Source organism: Rhagoletis pomonella, unplaced genomic scaffold (genome assembly GCF_013731165.1).
Source record: "Rhagoletis pomonella isolate Grant_MI unplaced genomic scaffold, Rhpom_1.0 Rhpom_scaffold_00004, whole genome shotgun sequence".
In the NCBI taxonomy this organism is placed as follows: Eukaryota; Metazoa; Arthropoda; class Insecta; order Diptera; family Tephritidae; genus Rhagoletis; species Rhagoletis pomonella.
In genome coordinates this window covers 63,932,926-63,944,656 of record NW_023458558.1, presented here as the reverse complement: position 1 = coordinate 63,944,656, position 11,731 = coordinate 63,932,926, and positions in this window count along the sequence as shown.

Sequence of the window (11,731 nt, the reverse complement as noted above, 5' to 3'; positions counted from 1 at the left end):
GTGATAGTAAATTTTAAACACAAATATAAATATATTCGGAAACCATGGGCCAAATATAGTAAAATTGCGTTTTTAGTTTTTCTCGTAAAATTGCGTCTTTAGTTTTTCACTCTGACGTCAGTAATTCAAAAATTATTCAAAAAATTCAGAGAAATGTGCTTAGAGAAGAAGTATGGGTATCAAATTAAAGAGGAAGTCTTGTCGAATTTAAACAAATTCATGCTTTTGGTGCAAAAGTACTGGTTAATATTGAAAGTGTCCTTTTAAAATTTTATCATTGAAATTTCGCAACATTTGTTAATGAAAAAATTATAAGTTAAGTGCTTATATAAGCTCGATAACATTCTCGAACTTCGGCCTTCTATTTTTATCACCTACTCGTCCTTGTGAATCCAAAAAATTTTAATTATTTTAAATTCTAACGAGATTTCCTCTTGCATGTGGTACTCAAATTTTTATTCTACATTGCATTGAATTTTTTAAGTAATTTTTGGAATCAATTATATCTTTGATGTTACAAAGTCCTTTAAAATAAATCCTGACCTCAGAGAAAGAAAATAAAAACCCTACTTAAAATAAAAAGTAGGTTTCGACCCTATTTATTTATTATTTATTTTATGGTAGGAGAGCTTCTCAAACAATATAGAAGTAATTTTTTCGAATTAAGTTGTTGAAAAGTAATGAATATCTAAATCCCGGGACTAGTGCCGGGATCCTGGGATTGTGATAACGACATCCCGAAAATCCCGGGATCGGAAAAAGCTGAAAAATTAACATACCTAGTATACATATATGTATGCACACGAGTAGGAAAGCAGAAAAGTGAAAAAGCCTTATCAAATGTAACATGAGAAACCAGAACTAAGCAAAAGGATATGGAAAATAATATACATACTCATATGTGATCTCCGTTATTTTCTGCTTCCGATTTTATTTTATTTTTTTGCCTTTTTCATTTGATGCAATACACCTTTCCACCTTGCTATGCCAGTTGAGCAAATCCGTGGCTTTGGCACTGCCGACAACGGACGATATTGGCAAGTTGGAGACATTTTGTTGCAGATTAAGTTCCATTCGCACTTGGATGCCATGCTGAAATATGAGAAATGAAAGCGCACACATAAAAACACTCACACACATATGCATACGCATCTGGGTACCCTGTGGGGAAAATCTGGGTCACGATGAATCTGGCAACTGGCGAATTTAACATGGCGATGTCCTAGGAAATCTGAATTGCCCCCGCTGCATCCCTTTTTCGATAGTTCCTAGTCCTTAATTCTATAATTCGGAACCAGTTGTAAAATCGACAGACGAACGAAAAAAGTATCATGATTTCTCAATATTTTCGGTTCTTCCGTATGTGCGATTTTAAATTTATTTGAATATTTTCAAAGAAATGTGTTTTCAATTTGAAATTAAATTTGTTTCAAATGTACGTTTACATACCTTTGGCTGTGGCTGAGGTGCTTGCTGTTATTGGTTAGATTTCAGAAGGTCCCAAGATGTTAAAATGTTTGTATTACCAAGCTTTAAAAAAGTATCTGGGAAGTGAAGAATGGAAGCGCATTTGAACGAAAAAGCCGCCAAATACATATCTATGTAAATATATAAGCCCCCACTGCATCCGTTTTTCGATAGTTCTGAACTAGTTATAAAATCGACAGATAAGATCTAGTTCGTTCTGCATCCCTTTTTCTATAGCTTAGAACCAGTTCTTAATTCGTCACCTTAGATATAGATTTATAATAAAAAAGTGAAATAGAATAGCTTTTTAAAAGTACCACATTTCGCTGATTTTAAACTGGTGGGGATCTAGTTATTATTGGACTGGTTAGTTTTTGGCGATAAAGATTTAGTACGGAACTAGAAATTCTATTCACCAGTCCGCGGTTTCCCTGCAGGGTATACATACATATGTATGTATATGCCTAGCAACTTTTACGCATACATGCCCGCGTAATTGGAACATCCTGCGCGTGTATTTAACGTATGAAATGGATATGAGGTAACGGTAAGGCGAAACAAATACATAACCCTGCAGGACAAGTATCAGTGATATAAAATTTCTTTCATTCTGGGAAAGACGAACCAATTTCTTTTGTGTTACTTTTCCATTAGATAAAATGATAGGTGACAGGTAACAAGATCAACGGAAATAAGGTCGATTGACACTATTTCGCATACTGCTGAGAAATAAAATCAATTGGCATTATTACCTTTTCAAAGGCGAAATAATGTCATAAAAAATTTGGAAATAATGTAAATGATGATATTTCCACATTCAAATGGAAATAGCGTCAACAATGCTGAAAGTATGTCGATTCAAAGAAAAAATGTTATTCGTACGCGAAATGTGAATATTGTTACAATACACATCGCCCCGTTAGTGTTGTTTCCATAGACAAAAGAGGTTATTGCCAAATCTTCAGTGTGCTACTAATTAACACACAATCATGAACCACCACCAATTGATTTTATTAAAAAAAATAAAAAAATACGAATATAATAAAAACACGATGCGAAAAACCAAAAGCCAAAAGAACTGGAATACGATAAATATTTGAAGAAAGAATGTAGAAATGATCAACAACTTGCAAAACATGTTTCGTTTCCACAATAATAAAGCAATCACTATTTAATTGAAGAAGCAGTGGATTGTCGCCATGTCCAAAAACCCCGGAGGAAAACTGAAAGAATTGTGTTTTTAAATTAGCATATTTTGAAAGAATTCGGAATGTCTAAGGTGGAAAAGAAACTAACCTTTCTATAAGGAAACAATTATAGAAAAGGAATTTCCTTGCACTGTATTCATGTTTGTGACATCATTTAAAAGCGGGGCGGGGCCACAACATTTTTCTTATTTTTTTCCAAAATCAAAGCAAAATGTTACCACGTTCAACAAAAAATTACCAAACTTATTTTATCAGGTCTATTCTGCACGTTACCGAAGATTTTGTGACCGGAAAATTTTATTACCAAAAAATGTTACCACTTCTTGTCACCGCGTTGGTAATGCAGTGAAAATATTCAGCAACTCAGCTATGAAGATTTGTAGAAATTTCTATATTGCATATCTCACGGGGCAATATTTTGTTACCAGTTTAGAGAAGGTAACCAAATTTACCGGTTACAAGAGAGCACTGAATGCGAAAAAGGTTTAAAAATTGACAGACACTTACCGGTTATAAAATTTATGTTACCAGCACAGAATAGACCTGTATCTGCAGAACTGTGCAGATAATGCCAAAACAACGTAAGCGACATTTTTTCAAAATTTTCTTTTTAGTATTCCTAGAGCATCTAGATGCGTTTCTGCATCAAAAAAAAAATGAAAAAATATCGCTTACGTTATTTTGGCATTTAGGGCTCGATACCAAGCTTTTCAGGCAATCAGCGCTTCAATCACCTAAAATATTTACAAAGTTTGTTGTTTTTTTTATATATTAAACAAGGCTTGAAACTTGAATTTACACGAGTTCTGTTAATGAAAGATCTATATTTTTATTAAAAAACACCAAAATTAAATTACAAAAAAATAATAATGCTATAAACCTGTCAAAATCTGGTGCGGCTTTATTTTTTTCATGTAAACAAGTGACACGAAAATATATAAAAAATTTAACGCTTGAAGCAAAGCTTTCGCCTCTCACAAAGCCAGAGTGAAGTCCCCCGCTGAATGCCGTAGCTTTTTGAATGACGTAGAATTACGTAGAATTTTACTGACATGTATGGTTGCCGGGTGCACCGGATAATTGATGGTAATTTCAAAGCTGACGAACTGACAGGAAAAGGTAGGACCACTCAAAACCTTCCAGGAAAGGAGACGGTGGATATACTTAGCAATAGCCACTTTTAAGTAGTTTGTTAGAGATCACACCGTTCTAAATAGTAACCAAGGAACCCTGGAACAACTTTCGCCTTGCGAAACTTTCAGGATGGCCTGGTATTTCTATAAAACGAAACGCTTAGGGCTTAAGTGGCCCTACTAATGTGGAATTAGAACCTGTACTGAAAAAGTTACCAAATTGAAAAATAAATTACCAAATTACCAAACTTGATAAATAAAGAAAAATATAAGAAAAATATCACCAATTTTGGTTAAAAATTACCAAAACGGCAACGCTGGGCACGACGCAGTGTGGCGTGCGGACATGGGCCGCCGCGAAGCTACGCAAATTTAGTATTTGAAAGAGCAATAATGTCAATGAATTCTATTTCGCTTATATTTCTAGAAGGTCTTCATTAAACTGACTTACCAGCAGGGTTGCCGTTTAGCCCTTTGGTGGCTAGATTTAGCTACCACATTCTTTTTTTGGCCACATAAATTTAAAATTACCCCTAGCCCCTTTTTTAGCCCTTTGGAGAATTTATTCATACTGGGCATGAAAAAGTTGTATATGCTTAATTTTATCTATTTTTTTCATTTATGTATGAGTTGAATTTTTAAACTAAGAGAGATTGATATATATACATATTTGTATTGTATGTTCCTTACGTTTTTATACATGCATACTCTAAAAGTGTAGGGCTGTTAACTCATCTATTAACAATTTAACTATAGTTTAAAATAAATAAGTTTACGGCTCATAATATGCTTAATTTTTTAAATGGCCATCAAGTCGATTGACCGTGTATGTTCTTGTGGTGTGATTGTACCAGCTGCTGGTGTGACTTCAAAAACTATTTGAAAATTTTATGATTGTACCAGCATGCTGGTGGACTAAGTTGCCGATATTGCAGTTGTGAATTAAAAAACAAATTTGTAAAGAAATTAATATTGTACCAGCATGCTGGCGAGTTATATGCTTCGAGCCTGATGGTACAATCTATCTATCTCTATCTATCTATTCTATGACACCATAACCACCGTACCGAACTGGTGAGCGGTGTAGAGCTGATGTGTGTGTCATAGAGCAGATGAGTGCTACAACAACTAATGCATTAGGTGGGAAACAGAAGGCTGACGCGCTAGCTATACGGGGGAAGGCCTATTATCGGCCAACTGACACGCAGCTATCTGTGAGCCAACCTATGCAGATACAGAATTTAAAATTACATCCAGCTGGGTGCCGAGATCATACGAAAATCTGACATCTCCGAAAGCCATAAATTATGGCCCAGCGCTCCCTAAGGTGGATTGCAGATTAGTAGTTAGGTACTCATGAAACACTATATCATTTCATCTCAGGCGGCGGAACTAGTGCAGATAGAACCATTCCTAGCAAATCACAAAGGTTATGCTGAGGCTGCCTTGAAGTATTTCTGCGGAACTAGCTAATAAACGGCAATTTAACAGCCTTAAACTGCCTAAGTTTGCTTCCGCCTAACTCTTGACAAAACTAGTCGTCGTCCAAACTTCTTAACTATGTGGCCCGAGTTTATACTAGAAGGCACTAATCCGTTTCCATCGATTTTCGCACAGGGTCGGCATATAAACCATAAGGATATTAATAGAAGTGCATATCGCTAGCTTTGAAAGAAAAGTTGCTAAGTCCCATTTTAAAAATTTTACAGGAGAGGAAAAAATCTTCCTATAGCCATTTTCTTTAACTATTTCGCAAGACTTTGAATCAAACATTTCGCGCGTTTAAAGCAAAGCAAAACTCCATACGAATCAGAAGGATTCGATATTTATTAAAAGATGTATTATTTTGGCCTTATCGGATTTGTGGTGCTTTTTTTGGACTTAGCAAATTTTCCTTTTATTGCTTATGAAGAGGAAAAAATAAAACAAGTACCTTTATAATTTTCGAAACGATGCGTATTCAATTTCTCTAGCCTCCTATATCAAAATATGAGTTTTCATAAAAAGTGGACTTAGCAACTTTTCACTCTAAGCTAGCGATTTGAAAATATAAACGTATGTATGTTTCCATGTAAGTATGTACATGGCATGAGCTCAACAAAATGTGAAACTGAAATAAACACGAACGCAAGCGTACAAAATGAGGTAGACCTTTGGGCGCAAGCTGCCTTCAACTCTCACAAGGAATATCCACAAGTGCGTAGTTCTACGTATGTGTGCGTTCGTGTCCACGTTCATGAGAATATTGGGCTACGGCAGAAATTATTATATTTCCATACTTCGTTTTTATTTGCTGTCGCAGATAGCTTATGATTTCTGAAATATAGCTTATAATCGTAGCAACAATGTTGGCGCAATGAAGATGGCGTGCCGCAAAACTGCCGCGTCGTGGGAGAAAATAAGAAGGCAAAGGAAATGTACACATATAGATACGTATCTGATAGTCACTTGCTGCTGTTATTAAAAAAAAATGTAATATGCTACTTTTTATTATGTATTCTCGTTAGATATATATGTATGTGCGTATTAATAAATTCCTATAAATGTGACACGCGTGGATTTCTTTTTGCGCCAACACATGTCAGTTTAATATGTGGGCAGAGTGCGTTTTTGCTAGCTTAATTTGAATTTTTTTCCTATGTTAATGTTTCGCCTAGTTTACGTGGCTAGGCGTTCGCATTTTCTTATTTTTTATTTAGAAGCCTCTCTACTCTAATGGAATTCAAGATAGAGGCTCATAATTTATTTTTGGCTTTACTCTTTTTTGCCTTATAATTTTAAGAATGAAAAGCAGATTACTATATGCACACAAATATAGATTGCATGCGAAAATGAACATTAGACTCGTTGGGTCTGAACCGCTTTCAAACATTTCCAAAATATTACAAATGTTAGACAGAGCTATAAGCTATCCATGTGCCATCCATCCATCATTACATCCGATTTCAAATCGCCCTGTGCCACTAAGAAAAAAAAAACTAACATCAAAAAACAAACCTAATTGCACATCTAAAGGCCAAACTCTTTAATTTTATATCTAATATTTGAAATTGAAAGAGCGATGCGATTGTTAGATACAGAGATAAGACTTTTCGAATAGGTGGTAACGCTAATCAAAGATATTTTCAAACTAATGCTTTCCTAAAACAGTGTCGTTTGATATTCATATGTATTGTAATATCTCGTATAACTTGTGTATAAGTTTACCTAAACCAACTTTTCAGTCAGGTGGCAACCCTCTTAGAAAGCATTTTTAAATTTATATTTTCTTAAATCTCCTTCGCCTGATACTGCTTCAGTTATATCATGCATCAGTTTGATTTTGATTTTTTAAAAACATGGCAACCCTCCTAAATATAGTTAACAAACAAAGCCTTTTCAAACCAATTTCAATTGATACCCATCTCTTTTTAATTAACTTAAATTTTGAAATAATTTCGTTTTAAATTGTTAAACCAGTGGCAACCTTCTTAAAGCCCTTAAAAATATTCTAAATACATACATATTTAAACAAAAAATTTCTTAACACTCTTTCATTTGAAACTTACATTTTAAAATTTAATATAACCTCTGCATATTTTTATGTAAAGCCGAATTATTTGTTTTTGTTATTTTTTGGCCTTATACCAATTATATTCAACAATTTTTATTGAGCTCGAGGCCGTTTTTTATTGAAAATTTATTGTGGAAAAGCAACTATAATTCGAAATAAATAATATAAAAAAAAACTTTTTAATATACAACGCTTTTATAAATGGACTAAAAAGTAGAAAATAATATTTCTCAGTCCCATAGAATTTGTTTTGATAACTTTTGATTTTGAAATTTTAGCAAAAGTCGTTATAACCAACTTATGAGATTGATAATGAAAAGCGTGGGGCGCATATAATAGCCACCTGAATTGATATCAAGGGTAATATATGTTCATATGTATGTGGATATATGAATAACGACCGCTTAAAATCGATCTCAAATTTGTACTTTCGCTGAAGAAATTTTAGGTCTATGTTGTGTAGTTTGCCTATTGTCAATTAAATATAATGCTTTGTACTGCATGCGCCCCACGCTTTTCATTTTCAATCTCATAAATTGGTTATAACGACTTTTGAAAAAATTTCAAAATCAAAAGTTATCAAAACAAATTCTATGGGACTGAGAAATATTATTTTCTACTTTTTAGTCCATTTAGAAAAGCGTTGCATATTAAAAAGTTTTTTTTTTATATTATTTATTTTCTACTTTTTTGTCTTGTCTGTATAAAATTTTGCGATAGATATTAAAATAATTCAACGATATTAATAGAAAGGTGCACACACATGCATTTACATATGTATGTACATACAAGCGAGCACCAATTAATTTTATTTAAAGAAATGGCGTGTCGTCTATTTCCGCTGTAGCAAACGTAGTACATAGGGCGACATCTAGATGTCATCTACCTCGCCCTATTCACTATTTATAGGAACTTTTCAAAGCAAAGGTTTTATGGTGTCGGACACACAACATTGAAAGTTTCTGGATCCACAACATTGAAAGTTTCTGGAGCCACAACATTGCAAGTTGATAAAAGCGTTGTAAAAATGGTAGAAGTGATAGCTATTTCGGAAATCACCACATTTCCTCACCAGACTTCTTTCAGTAGGCTTCGAACCGACGATCCCACTGACTCAGCCAGTTGCCTATGCACCGTGCTAAGTACGCCTTGTAAATTATCGTTTGCTTTTTTCCACTATTTTCATTTTTGTTATGCCAACACAATCAAGCGCAGCTATTCCGCTGCAATTCACTTGATCATGTGGTTGTTGGTATTGTTGGTTTTTGCTAATAATTCTACTTTTAGAATGTTTAACTTTTAGGTGTGCTCGTCCTTAAGTTATTTGTTTTTGTTATTTTTTGGCCTTATAACAATTATATTCAACAATTTTTATTGAGCTCGAGGCCGTTTTTTATTGAAAATTTATTGTCTTGTTGGACTTTGTCCGCTAAAGGTCCAGCATAACCACCAACAATAATATCAATAATATCTCGACGAACAAAACCTACGCTCTTCAAATCCCTCATAGTGCCCGTTCTTTTATATGACGAATTGTACGAGCGTTTCACCAACATGTACATAGTTAAGGATGGTTCCGTGCGCAGAAGTGGAAAACTTTTGACTGCCATTCACCTGGGAGTGGCCAGAAGCGATTCTTGTGCGTACGGTTCAAATCGCAGCTCACAACGTCCGGATATTCATATCCACGTATCCTCTGGGTAGCAACCAAACACCCGTTTGGGAGCGAGCTAAAGTGAGAAGGCGTAAAACTTCGCGTGCGCTGGGTTTGGGTCCCGCCACGTTAAAACCCCGCCCAATGAAAAGAAGCAAACAGCCTCGGATGAGACCCCCTTTTTCTGATGATGACCACGGCAAACGTATAAAGGACTATGATTTAAGGGTATGCACCTGGAATATCCGGACCCTTAATGGGGAAGGTGCCTCTGCCCAGCTGGTTGATGTCCTCGGGAAGACAAAGGCTGACATCACCGCCATCCAAGAAATGCGATGGACGGGGCAAGGTAAAGTAAGCGTGAAGCCTTGCGATGTCTACTACAGTTGCCACGTAAAGGAGCGCAAATTCGGTGTTGGATTCGTGGTAGGAGAGAGACTCCGTCGCCGAGTACTGGCGTTCACCCCGGTGGACGAACGTCTAGCCACAATCCGCATCAAAGCTAGATTCTTCAACATCTCGCTCATCTGCGCCCATGCCCCGACGGAAGAGAAGGATGAGGCGTCCAAGGATCTCTTCTATGAGCGCTTGGAACGTTCATATGAGCGCTGCCCCCGACACGATGTCAAAATCGTGCTTGGCGATTTTAATGCCAAGGTGGGCAAGGAAGGGATCTTTGGCGCCACTGTCGGAAAATTCAGCCTCCACGACGAAACGTCCGATAACGGACTGAGGCTGATCGACTTCGCCGGGACCCGAAATATGGTAATATGTAGTACTAGGTTCCAGCATAAGAACATCCACCAAGCTACATGGCTGTCTCCAGATCGAAAAACGAGAAACCAAATCGATCATGTTGTGATAGACGGAAGGCATGCTTCAAGCGTTTTGGACGTACGTACACTCCGAGGGCCAAACATCGACTCGGACCACTATCTTGTTGTAGCCAAGATACGCACCCGCCTCTGTGCAGCAAAAAATGTGCGCCCAACAATGCAAGGAAAGCTTAACGTCGAAAAGCTGCAATCACAACAGACGGCCAATTTATTCGCCACTCGACTCACACACCTGCTCTCTGAGAGCACTCTTCAACAATCCGACGTACGCGAGCAGTGGAACCACATTTCCCGATCATTAAGTACCGCCGCCGAAGAAGTAGTTGGATTTCAGCGAGCCCGAAAGAACAACTGGTACGATGAGAAATGTCAAGAAGCCGCAGAGAAAAAAGATGCCGCCTACAGGGCCACGCTGCGATCGGGCGCAACGCGAGCTATGTGGGACCGTTATAGGGAACTGAAGAAGGAAGCGAGACGTATTTGCCGCAATAAGAAGAGAGAGGCCAAAATACGTGAGTGCGAAGAGCTTGAGATGCTGGCCGACAGGAAGAACGCCCGAAAATTCTACCAGAGGGTTAGGCCACTTACGGAAGGTTTCAAGACCGGGGCGAACTCCTGTAAGAACAACAATGGCGACCTAGTGACCGATGTCCAGAATATACTTAAATTGTGGAGGGAACACTTTTATAACCTACTGAATGGTAGCAGCGCTGAAAGTAGTGAGGAAGACGAACCCGAGTCCCCAGTCGATGATGATGGAGTAGCTGTCCCACCGCCTGACTATGCCGAGGTACGAATAGCGATTACGCGGCTGAAAAACAACAAGGCTGCTGGAGCTGACGGCCTGCCAGCCGAGCTATTCAAGTACGGCGGCGAGGAGCTGATGAGGTGCATGCATCAGCTCGTATGCAGAATATGGTCAGATGAACGCATGCCCGACGACTGGAATTTAAGTGTGCTCTGCCCAATCCACAAGAAAGGCGACCCCGCCATACGCGCCAACTACCGCGGAATTAGCCTTCTAAGCATAGGTTACAAGGTCTTATCGAGCGTATTGTGCGAAAGACTGAAGCCCACCGTCAACGAGCTGATTGGGCCTTATCAGTGTGGCTTTAGGCCTGGAAAATCCACCATAGATCAGGTATTCACAATACGCCAAATCTTGGAAAAGACCCGCGAGAATAGGATCGACACACACCATCTATTTGTCGATTTCAAAGCCGCTTTCGACAGCACGAAGAGAAGTTGCCTTTATGCCGCGATGTCTGAATTTGGTATCCCCGCGAAACTAATACGGCTGTGTAAAATGACGTTGAGCAATACCACCAGCTCCGTCAGAATAGGGAAGGACCTCTCCGAGCCGTTTGATACCAAACGAGGTTTCAGACAAGGGGACTCCCTTTCGTGTGATTTCTTTAATCTTATGTTGGAGAAGATAATAAGAGCCGCAGAACTGAACCGCTCAGGCACAATACTTTATAAGAGCGTACAATTGCTGGCGTATGCCGACGACATCGATATTATCGGTAAAAACAAGGGCTACGTCTGTTCTGCCTTCTCGGGATTGGATAGAGAAGCAAAGCGAATGGGTCTGGTGGTGAACGAGGACAAAACGAAGTATCTCCTGTCAGCACACAAACAGTCAGAGCATACGCGTCTTGGCACCCACGTCACTGTTGACAGTTACAAGTTTGAAAAAGTAGACGACTTCGTTTATTTGGGAACCAGCATTAACACCAATAATAATGTCAGCCTTGAAATCCAACGGAGAATCACTCTTGCCAACAAGTGCTACTTTGGGCTGAGTAGGCAATTGAGAAGTAAAGTCCTCTCTCGTCGTACAAAGATCACACTCTATAAGTCACTCATCATGCCTGTGC